The sequence below is a fragment of the Dromiciops gliroides genome, chromosome 3 (assembly GCF_019393635.1).
Source record: "Dromiciops gliroides isolate mDroGli1 chromosome 3, mDroGli1.pri, whole genome shotgun sequence".
Classification (NCBI taxonomy): domain Eukaryota; kingdom Metazoa; phylum Chordata; class Mammalia; order Microbiotheria; family Microbiotheriidae; genus Dromiciops; species Dromiciops gliroides.
Genome location: NC_057863.1, coordinates 368,243,637 through 368,252,675, shown reverse-complemented (window position 1 = coordinate 368,252,675; position 9,039 = coordinate 368,243,637). Strand labels below are relative to the sequence as shown.

The 9,039-nt window shown below is 34.4% G+C and overlaps 1 pseudogene; it reads left to right on the top strand.

The window, feature by feature from the left end:
- The first annotated feature begins 1,658 nt into the window (after positions 1 to 1,658).
- On the top strand, positions 1,659 to 2,751 carry LOC122747629 (annotated as a pseudogene).
- Positions 2,752 to 9,039: the final 6,288 nt, after the last annotated feature.

Here is a 9,039-nt window from a genome sequence, read left to right as displayed (position 1 = left end):
AATTACCATATCATATCTAAGATGTATGAAGAACTGATTTAAACTGGTGATAAGGAGTCATTCCAAAACCGGCAGTCTAGTGACAATATGAATAGGTACCTCTCAAGGTAATAAACCTAGCTATTTATAGCCAGATTAAACAAAAAAGTTTCAAATGACTTCTAATTAGAGAAATGTAAATTAATACAACTCAAATTCTACACCATATTCATCACATTGGTAAATATGACCCCCTCAAAAAAGGAAAATGATAAATGTTAGAGAGGCTATGGGAAAACATGTACATTGATGCATTCTTATTGGACCTACAAATAGCTCCAACAATCAGGAAAGTAATTTGGATTTATACAAAAAAAGTTACTAACTAGTGCCAGTCTTTTGTCATAAGTATATTTGGGGGCGGGGGTGGGGGGTGGGGTGTAAGCCTATATCCAGAAGAGAGCAAAGAAATACAAAAAATCTAAATCATACAAAAATATTTAAAGTAACTCTTTTTGTTAGTGGGAAAAAGCTGGAAACCAAGGGGAGTCTAGAAATTGAGAAATAATTGAAAAAATTGTGGTATATGAGTGTGATGCAATATTTTTGTGCTGTAAGAAATTTAAAAATAGATTGATTTTCAAAAAGACATGGAAAGACTTAGAAACTGATATAGCATGAAGGAAGCAGAGTGAGCAGGACAATTTATACTATAACATCAATATAAAAAAGTCAAAAATTTTGAGGCCTTTTATGAACTGGTAAAGAATGAAATAAGTAAAACCAGAAGAATAATTTATATATCAATTGTTATGCAACAGCAAAGTAAAAACTAACAAAAACAAATACAAATTTGAAAGATATAGTAACTATAAACAGTGTAAAGATCATTGATGATTTCAGAGGAAAAATGATGAAATATGTTATACATGATAGAGAGGTAACTGATTTAGAGTACAGAATGATACATGTATGTTGTTTTGTTTGTTTTAAATAGTGAATGAGCAAGTTTGTGTAACAATGCATATTTGTTAAAAGGTTTTTTTTCCTTCCCGATAATGTTGAAAGGAGTGAGAAAAAAATAGATCCCATGGTACTGTGTTGACAATTTTTTTAAAGTATCATTTGTTTAACAAAATGCCACTTTACAGCCTATACTCCAACAAATGCCAAATGCCATTTTGGCAAATGTCAAAATAATGCACAATTCCTTGAAAAATCTAACAGAGGTAATTATATTTAATGACCTTGGATCATAAATATCAATTAAGGCATAAAATTGAAAGATACACGCTCAATGGAGGTACTTACCATAAGCATGGATTATATCCAGAATAGAGACAATGTTAAATAGGAATTCCTTATAAATGGTGAGGTCCTCCATATGCTTCTCTGTGGATGACTTGCTAAGTGCATCCTTCTCCAGAAATAGCAGAGCTTCCTGATTAAGATCTATGAATATTCAAAAGAATTTGACTTAACCTTCTAAGCAAAACCAAGTGGATGAAGAATGCCTATTATTCAAACTGTGAGAAAATAATTATTAATAATGGGTTTTGGGGGACTCCCCACTCAGAAACTCTGGCTGGTTTCTCAGAGCCAGCCCAGAGACAATAGAAATGCAAATCAAACTCACAGTAGAGGATCTGTCTTTCATTAGACCTTGAGCTCAGCCCACTATGGCTCATTTTGATATGGACCACCCTCAGGTCCTGTAAACCAAAAGAATTGAATACTGCTAGCCAATTAGCTTTGAGCACTGCATAAGAGCCTCCTCTCCTCTGGTCCTCAGGAGCCTTACTCTCTCTGGGCCTGGAAAGGCACCTTGAATCTTCCCTCTCCTTTCTCTCGATCTAGGTAATATGGGACCTCTGAACTCTGGAGCCCTGCTCGCTCTCGCTCTGGAGCTCTCTCTCGAGCTCTCTCTCAAGCTCTCCCTCTCCGCCCCCCCCCCAGGTGCTGTGGATTTTCGGCTTATGTTAAATGTGGTCAACACTTTATTAACATTTAATATGATTTAATAAATGCAACAGCCATTGATTTATAAGTAGTAATATATTAGAAACCCCAGCTATGTAACCCAAGAACTTGGAACAGAAACAGACTTTCCCCCAATATTTTCAAATGACACAAAACTATGATATGAGGAGCAATGGACTACAAGATGATTAATTGAAATATATTGCTGGGACAAACCCAGAACATAAACAATGAGCTAAGTAGTCCCAAAATTAAACTGGATTAGGAAAACAGGCTGGATTACTTTTAATATATTCTGAAAAATGTAGTTGGAGCCTATCTGTCCAAGGATGGGGGGCAGCTGCTGTGTATGATGCAGTGGCTGTGTCCTGCCCACAGGACTCATACATTGGAGAAAATGCTTTGTCTCAATTACTTTTAGGCCTTTGTGATAATCCAATTTTTGAAATGGAAATTTTACCAGTTGGAAAAGTGGAATCTAATCATAACCATTGTCTTCTGAACCAGTTCATAGCTCATGCAGTCCTTGACCTAGTAGTTGAGAATATGTGGTTGTCCAACAATATGTATCTCCAGTGAGTGGTTTGTTTCTGCTTTAGTTATTTCAGGCAACATATGAGATTTATTGTGCTTCATGATGACAAGAAGATGCAATAAAGAACTTCTTTAGTGATATCTTTGATTTATATATAAAATTTGCAATGAATTCATTTTATGAACCAAATTCATTCATTCAAATCAAGCATATTAGACAAAAAAGCTCAATTTCTTGGGAAGAAACACCTAAGCTGAATACAGAAAACTTCTTAAATATGTGATGTCATAGTATGCATTATAAGTAACTAAGAGCCAATCAAGTCTACAATGTCTTGCCTCTCTAGACCTCTATAAATTCACTTCCATATGAATTAGAAAGATAATAGGGAACCTTTTTGTTATCATTATTGCAGATGATCCAACCAAAATAACTTACACTTTTGAAAAGTACTATATATATAAAGAATGAGAGATGAAGTATCCTGACAATTATCTTTGTTTTAAAATTGATTATCAGACTCTACTTTGTCTAGTTGTAAAGAAATGTTATTTGAGGTTTTTATGCCTTGGCATGCACTGGCCTGGGGCTCTGCAGGCTGGTGCTCCACCTACTGGTTGTAGCCATTGCCAGGGGTCAGTGCTCGCTGAGGCATAAAAACCTCAAATAACAATTCTTTACATAGTCTAATAAAGTTTATTAGCAGAACTATAAAGTAGGCAAATGTCATACTGTTGATTTGGTTGACAGATCTTAAACTGAAATATAAAAGTTGACTCACAATAGGAAATAAAATTTGTAGCATACATATGAATGTTTTATTTATAAAGATTGTTACTGGAAAACCATTTAGACAATGTTCAAAGTGCTGAAGAAAAGATTGTTTGCTTTTTGCTAGGTATTTATCTGATAGTATCAAGTATTAAAAGTAGTCTGGCAATAGCATAAAAAAGACAGAAAACTTGGAGTAGGTATATAAACCTGACTAAACCTATAAATTAAATGAAGTGGTTGCTGAGACCAAAATTTCAGTATGTAAAGAGTACACCATTGCATAATCTTTATAATTGTTATTTATTTGGAATCTTAAGGATATGTTGCAATGTTTTCTTTCCTCAACAAGAATATCAAGAATTATAACTGCATTTCCTCTTGATAAATTAGTTTCATACTTTTTTGAAGGTACTTGAGTTATGTACATATTTCAGCTTTCAAGAAAAACCCAAATTAAGGTTTGGCAATCTAAGAAATAGCAAGCATGTGGACTATAACTAGAAAAGTTGCCTCTTTTTTTTTTTTCATTGCAGTAAGTACAGAGTTTTATTCTATAAATTATGTATTATGTTTATAAACAAATGACATGATCACAACCAAATAGTTTCTGGACAAAATGCAAATGTCTTGAAAAGTATTATTGAATTCAGTATTATAAAAAGGAACTTACAAGGTTTTTTTTTTTTAAGAAAGGAAATTCTGCAATGCTTTTATTCTTCATTCTTTATTATTCTGCAAAGCTTATCACTAGGAAACTCATCTTCATGGAGACTGTTTCAGCTTTGTACTCACACCTTATTAGTATACTTATTTTCTTTTGTCCCCCTGATTGGAGAGTGGGAGGATAAAGCAAATAATTCTTCCCATACCCTCCCATTATATAGGGTTCAAAATCCTAGCCACCTCTTCAATTTAACACCAGTTGCTCTACTTGGTTTTGACTTGACCAACACCATCATGCCCCCTTTTCAGTTTCCTTTTGTATATTATCTTCTCCCGTTAGATTGTAAACTCCCTGAGAGTAGGGATCATCTTTCTTTTTCTTATCTATATCCCCAGTGCTTAGAAAAGTGCCTGGAATATGCCCATTGAAATCTGTAGGTTAGTTTATTAAAGAATTATTAAAGAATATTTATTTAAACTAATCCTATTTAACTATATGAAACTATAAAATTATTTGCAGAAACTGTTAAAAAAGTGTTTGCCATTAACAACAATCTCTCATAAAGTAGATCAAGTAAAGCTCTATACTACTTTAAATAGTACAGGCTACCTTAAGTTCAGTACATTATCTAGAATATTACCTTTTTAAGTAAAAAAAAATATCAGTGTGCCAGAATCAGCTACATTTTACAAAAAGGAAGTTGTTATAGAAGCAATTTGTTGTACAAAAAAATATTTCTCATAGAATAATGAACCATGTTTTTCTCCCATGCATAAGCATCTACCTGGTAGTGAGTCACTAAAAGTAAGACATATGTATTCATTCATTTCCTACAGAAACACCAAGTTTACTTAATGATGAATGTTTTACCTCAGGTATATGTCCTATATTCAACCACTATAGGGTTCCCTCAAGGCCTAACAGTATAAATGACTCTTTCTTACTAGCACAAAATGACAGACACTCTAAGATACATTAAACTTACTTCACATTTCCTTTTTTTCCAAGCTTCTTCATTAATATGTTTCAAATTGTAACTATTACAAACCATAGAAGGCAATCATTTTTTTTTTCTTGAACTCTGGCTATTTGTGAAATCAATTAATGATTTCTCTTGTAGAGAAAACAGTTTCTAATATGTTTTCATTTTTTTTTTTTGGGTGAGGCAATTGGGGTTAAGTGACTTGCCCAGGGTCACACAGCTAGCAAAGTGTCTGAGACCAAATTTGAACTCAGATCCTCCTGAATACAGGGCTGGTTTTCTATCCACTGCACCACCTAGCTACCCCTAATATGTTTTCATTTAACAAATATGATCAATATGGTTATGTTTGTTTACAAAAATTTCTGGCAATGCTTTTTACTTGGATTTAAAGATAAGAGCATATAAATGAAGAAGAGAATGATTAGAATGATTATCCTAGGAACAGTTTCTCCATCTCTAGATAAGTATTTTGATTTACATTTGATTTGGAAGGTTAACACAACAAAAGTTAATTAACAATCACCTTCCTGTAGTTAAACTTTCTTCTTATCATACAGTTACAAATCCTACTTAACTGTGTAGTCACTAAGCCTCTGTTTGCCTCAATTTCCTCAATTATAAAATAAGAATAATAACAGCACCTTCCTCACAGGATTATTGTGAGGATCAAATAAGATAATATTTATTTATAAGATGTTTAGCACAATGCCTGGCACATAGTAGGTGCTATATACAGGCTTATCCCCTTTTATCTAGGTCTGATGTGATGAAATAATGGGATTTAGCAGATACTCAAAGACCCAATTGGAGATTAATCTATACTGATTGAATCAAGTGAGAGTGATTGACTGCTGATTAAGCCTACTTCAAGTTAATTGGATTGTAATCACACCTGGCTATCCCTTAAGAAGGTATTGTTCTCAGAAACTAGACTGTGAACTCAACTTGAGAACACCCTCAAAGCCAATGGATTTGGATGGCACCAACCAATCAGCTTGAAGCATTGTGTAAGGACCGCCTCTGTTCCAGATCTATAAAAAGCTTCCACAAACAGCTTGCTAGAGAGTTCCTGATTAAAGCAGGCTCCTGGAGGAGGATTTGAGGAAGAACCCAACCAGGCTGGAACTCTAGGCTAGACTGGAGCTGAAGCTTCTGATTTAAGGCGGCCACAATTTAGATTTTAAACATCACACTGATAAATGCATCAACTTTTAAAATTTAATCAACTCAAATTCCATCACTTTCATTACAACTCCACTGAAACACTTAGTAACTTCTATACTGTGTAAATACTAAATTTCTATAACTCTCCACTACCATACTATACTATGAGAGTTCATTAATCTTTCAATTATATAAAATGTAGAAAATCAAGAAGAGCCTTAGACCTAGGTAAAACAGGCAAGAGCCTAGGAAATGTGATTTAAGATATGTCACTAGGCTTTCTCTGGCCAAAGAGATCTCAACTTCCAGTCTCCCATAATTCTATCCTCCCTCCATACCTGAAATGTAATCCTTATGTTTAGTCACTGCCTTAAACATGGAGGTAGTGTCACTAAAAGTCCATTTTAAAAGGGTATGCATTGAACCCAATTTAATTCAATGAAAAATAGTGCCTGACCTCTGGAAGTTTACATTATACAAGGGTGGGGTGAGGCTCTTAATTTCAGTGTATTTTTTGATGCCTCGCTTATAATTACCCTGAATATCCAATTTGTTGTCAAATCCTGTCATATATAAAACATATCTTCTCTCAAATATGTCTCTCTCCTCTGATCCAGTGTCCACCTTCATTCAGGAATTCATCGAGCAATTTAGACCTGTCTCTCTGGGCCTCATTTCCCTTATCTGTAAAATGAGAATGTGACAAATCATTTCTATAAACTTTTTCTAGCTCAATCATTTTATGATTCTATGTTTCTTGCAAGATCATTGATTCAGAAGTAAGAAGACCTAGGTTCAATTGCTGTCTAATACTTACTACCTATGTGACCTTGAGAAGTCACTGGAAATCCATAGGCCTCAGGTCCCTCATCTGTAAAATGAGTGTATGAGACTGGATTGTCTCTGGGTCCATCCTATCTCTAGATCAGTGTTCACCTAGTTATATCAACCAAGGATAACCTTTCAATAAAAATCAACAAATTGTCCATTATCAGCAGCAATTGAAAGCTGTTGTAAAAACATTCTTCAACCCTTTAAATTATTGCATGGTCTTCTTAAGTATGACAGATGTACTCCCCCTTTTAGAAGAGATGCTTTCATGAAGAAATTTCTTGCAAAAATGAATTTTTCTATCTATTTTCCAGTTTCCCCACTGACATTTTTTATATGATGAGAGCTGTGTTCCCACCTTGAGGAAAGCACAATTTATTCTAAACTATATTAAAATATAAATACAAATGTAGCAAAGCCTTTATAATTATCCATTTAAAGGAATATTATACTTTTCTAATTAAACTACTACTAACATTAATCCTCAAAGTAATAAAATATGACTACATAGAAAATGTAGTTATTTTTATGCTTATGTTTACATTAAAATCCAATGGGTGAGGGCAGCTAGGTGGCATAGTGGATAGAGCACCAGCCCTGGATTCAGGAGGACCTGAGTTCAAATCCAGCCTCAGACACTTTACACACTTATTAGCTATGTGACCCTGGGCAAGTCACTTAACCCCAATTGCCTTACCAAAAAAAAAAAAAATCCAATGGGTAAAGAATGAAATGAGCAGAACCAAGAGAACATTGTATATAGCAAAATTATTCAAAGAATAACTGAGAAACTAAGTTGTTCAGAGTGTTATAAATTCTCAAATCAACTACAAAGGACATATGAAGAAAGAAGCTATCCACCTCCAGAGAAAGAATTGATAAAAAGAAATGTGCATGGTATGGTTTTCCACTCATATATACACATACACACACCTGCACAAACACACAGATTTGTGTGGCCTTCTCTAGTGTGGTGTGGGGTGGGATTGAGGGAGGGCTATAGGTGAGAACTTAAAATATAACAAAAATAAATTAAAGTAAAATTTAAAAAATGCAATGGTAAAGGGGGCAGCTAGATGGCACAGTGGATAAAGCACTGGCTCTGGATTCAAGAGTTCCTGAGTTCAAATATGGCCTCAGACACCTACTAGCTGTGTGACCCTGGGCAAGTCATTTAACCATCATTGCCCTGAAAAAAAAATACAATGGGAAATTAGCTGGTGAGAACTTAAGGAATAAAAAAATATTGGTATCAAAAGTCATTTGGGTGCTGTCAATTCTCTGCATTGTGCAAAGTGTCCATGTCTTTTGGTTCTCAAAACCTCTTTTCTACCATTTTGTGAAACCTACTAGCTTTTAAAAATAAATAGATTAATTTTCGACAAAGAGAGAAGATAAAGAAATAGAGGGGCAATGAGTCAAATTGTTGATGTCAACATATGAACAAAAGAGTTTTGCTAATGTAGCATAGCCCTTGTTCACTGAAATAGTCAATGAGCACATTGCCTGAAACACAGTGGATAAGGAGACCTAAATAGCCATTTATAGTAATTCTTCTGGTTCTATATATGTCAAATTAGCAGAGTAAATACTGGAAAAACAAATATCTCTGTGTTCAATGCCTATATAAATAGTTGCAGTTGTTTAAAGTAGTCTAATGTTTCTCAGCTTTGCTCCAGGTAGCTGGAAGTGCAGATAGAGTGCTGGAAGACATGGGCTCAGATCCTATCTGAAACTTGCTAGCTATGTAATCATGTGTGACTTTCATATCATCAATCTAGAGTTAGAAGAGAATTCTAGCCCTCTTATTTTAGAGATGAGGAAAGTCAAGCCCAGAGTGGTTCAATAACTTGCACACTATCTTACCCTTTTTCTTCATCTACAAAAATAATAGCACCTACTTCATAATGAAATTAGATATAAAATGCTTCACGACCATAACTTTTGATATAAATGTGAGACATTATGGGTATGGTTGAATGTGATTACTTATTGGTTTGCCTACTGTAAACTTAGCAATAAGTAACAAAATATAGGTGGGATAGGAATTGGGGAAGTGATGCAGGTTTTCTACCTCTGTTGTCAGCCAACTGATATGCATGTGAAAATAGTAATTTGGTGGCTCAC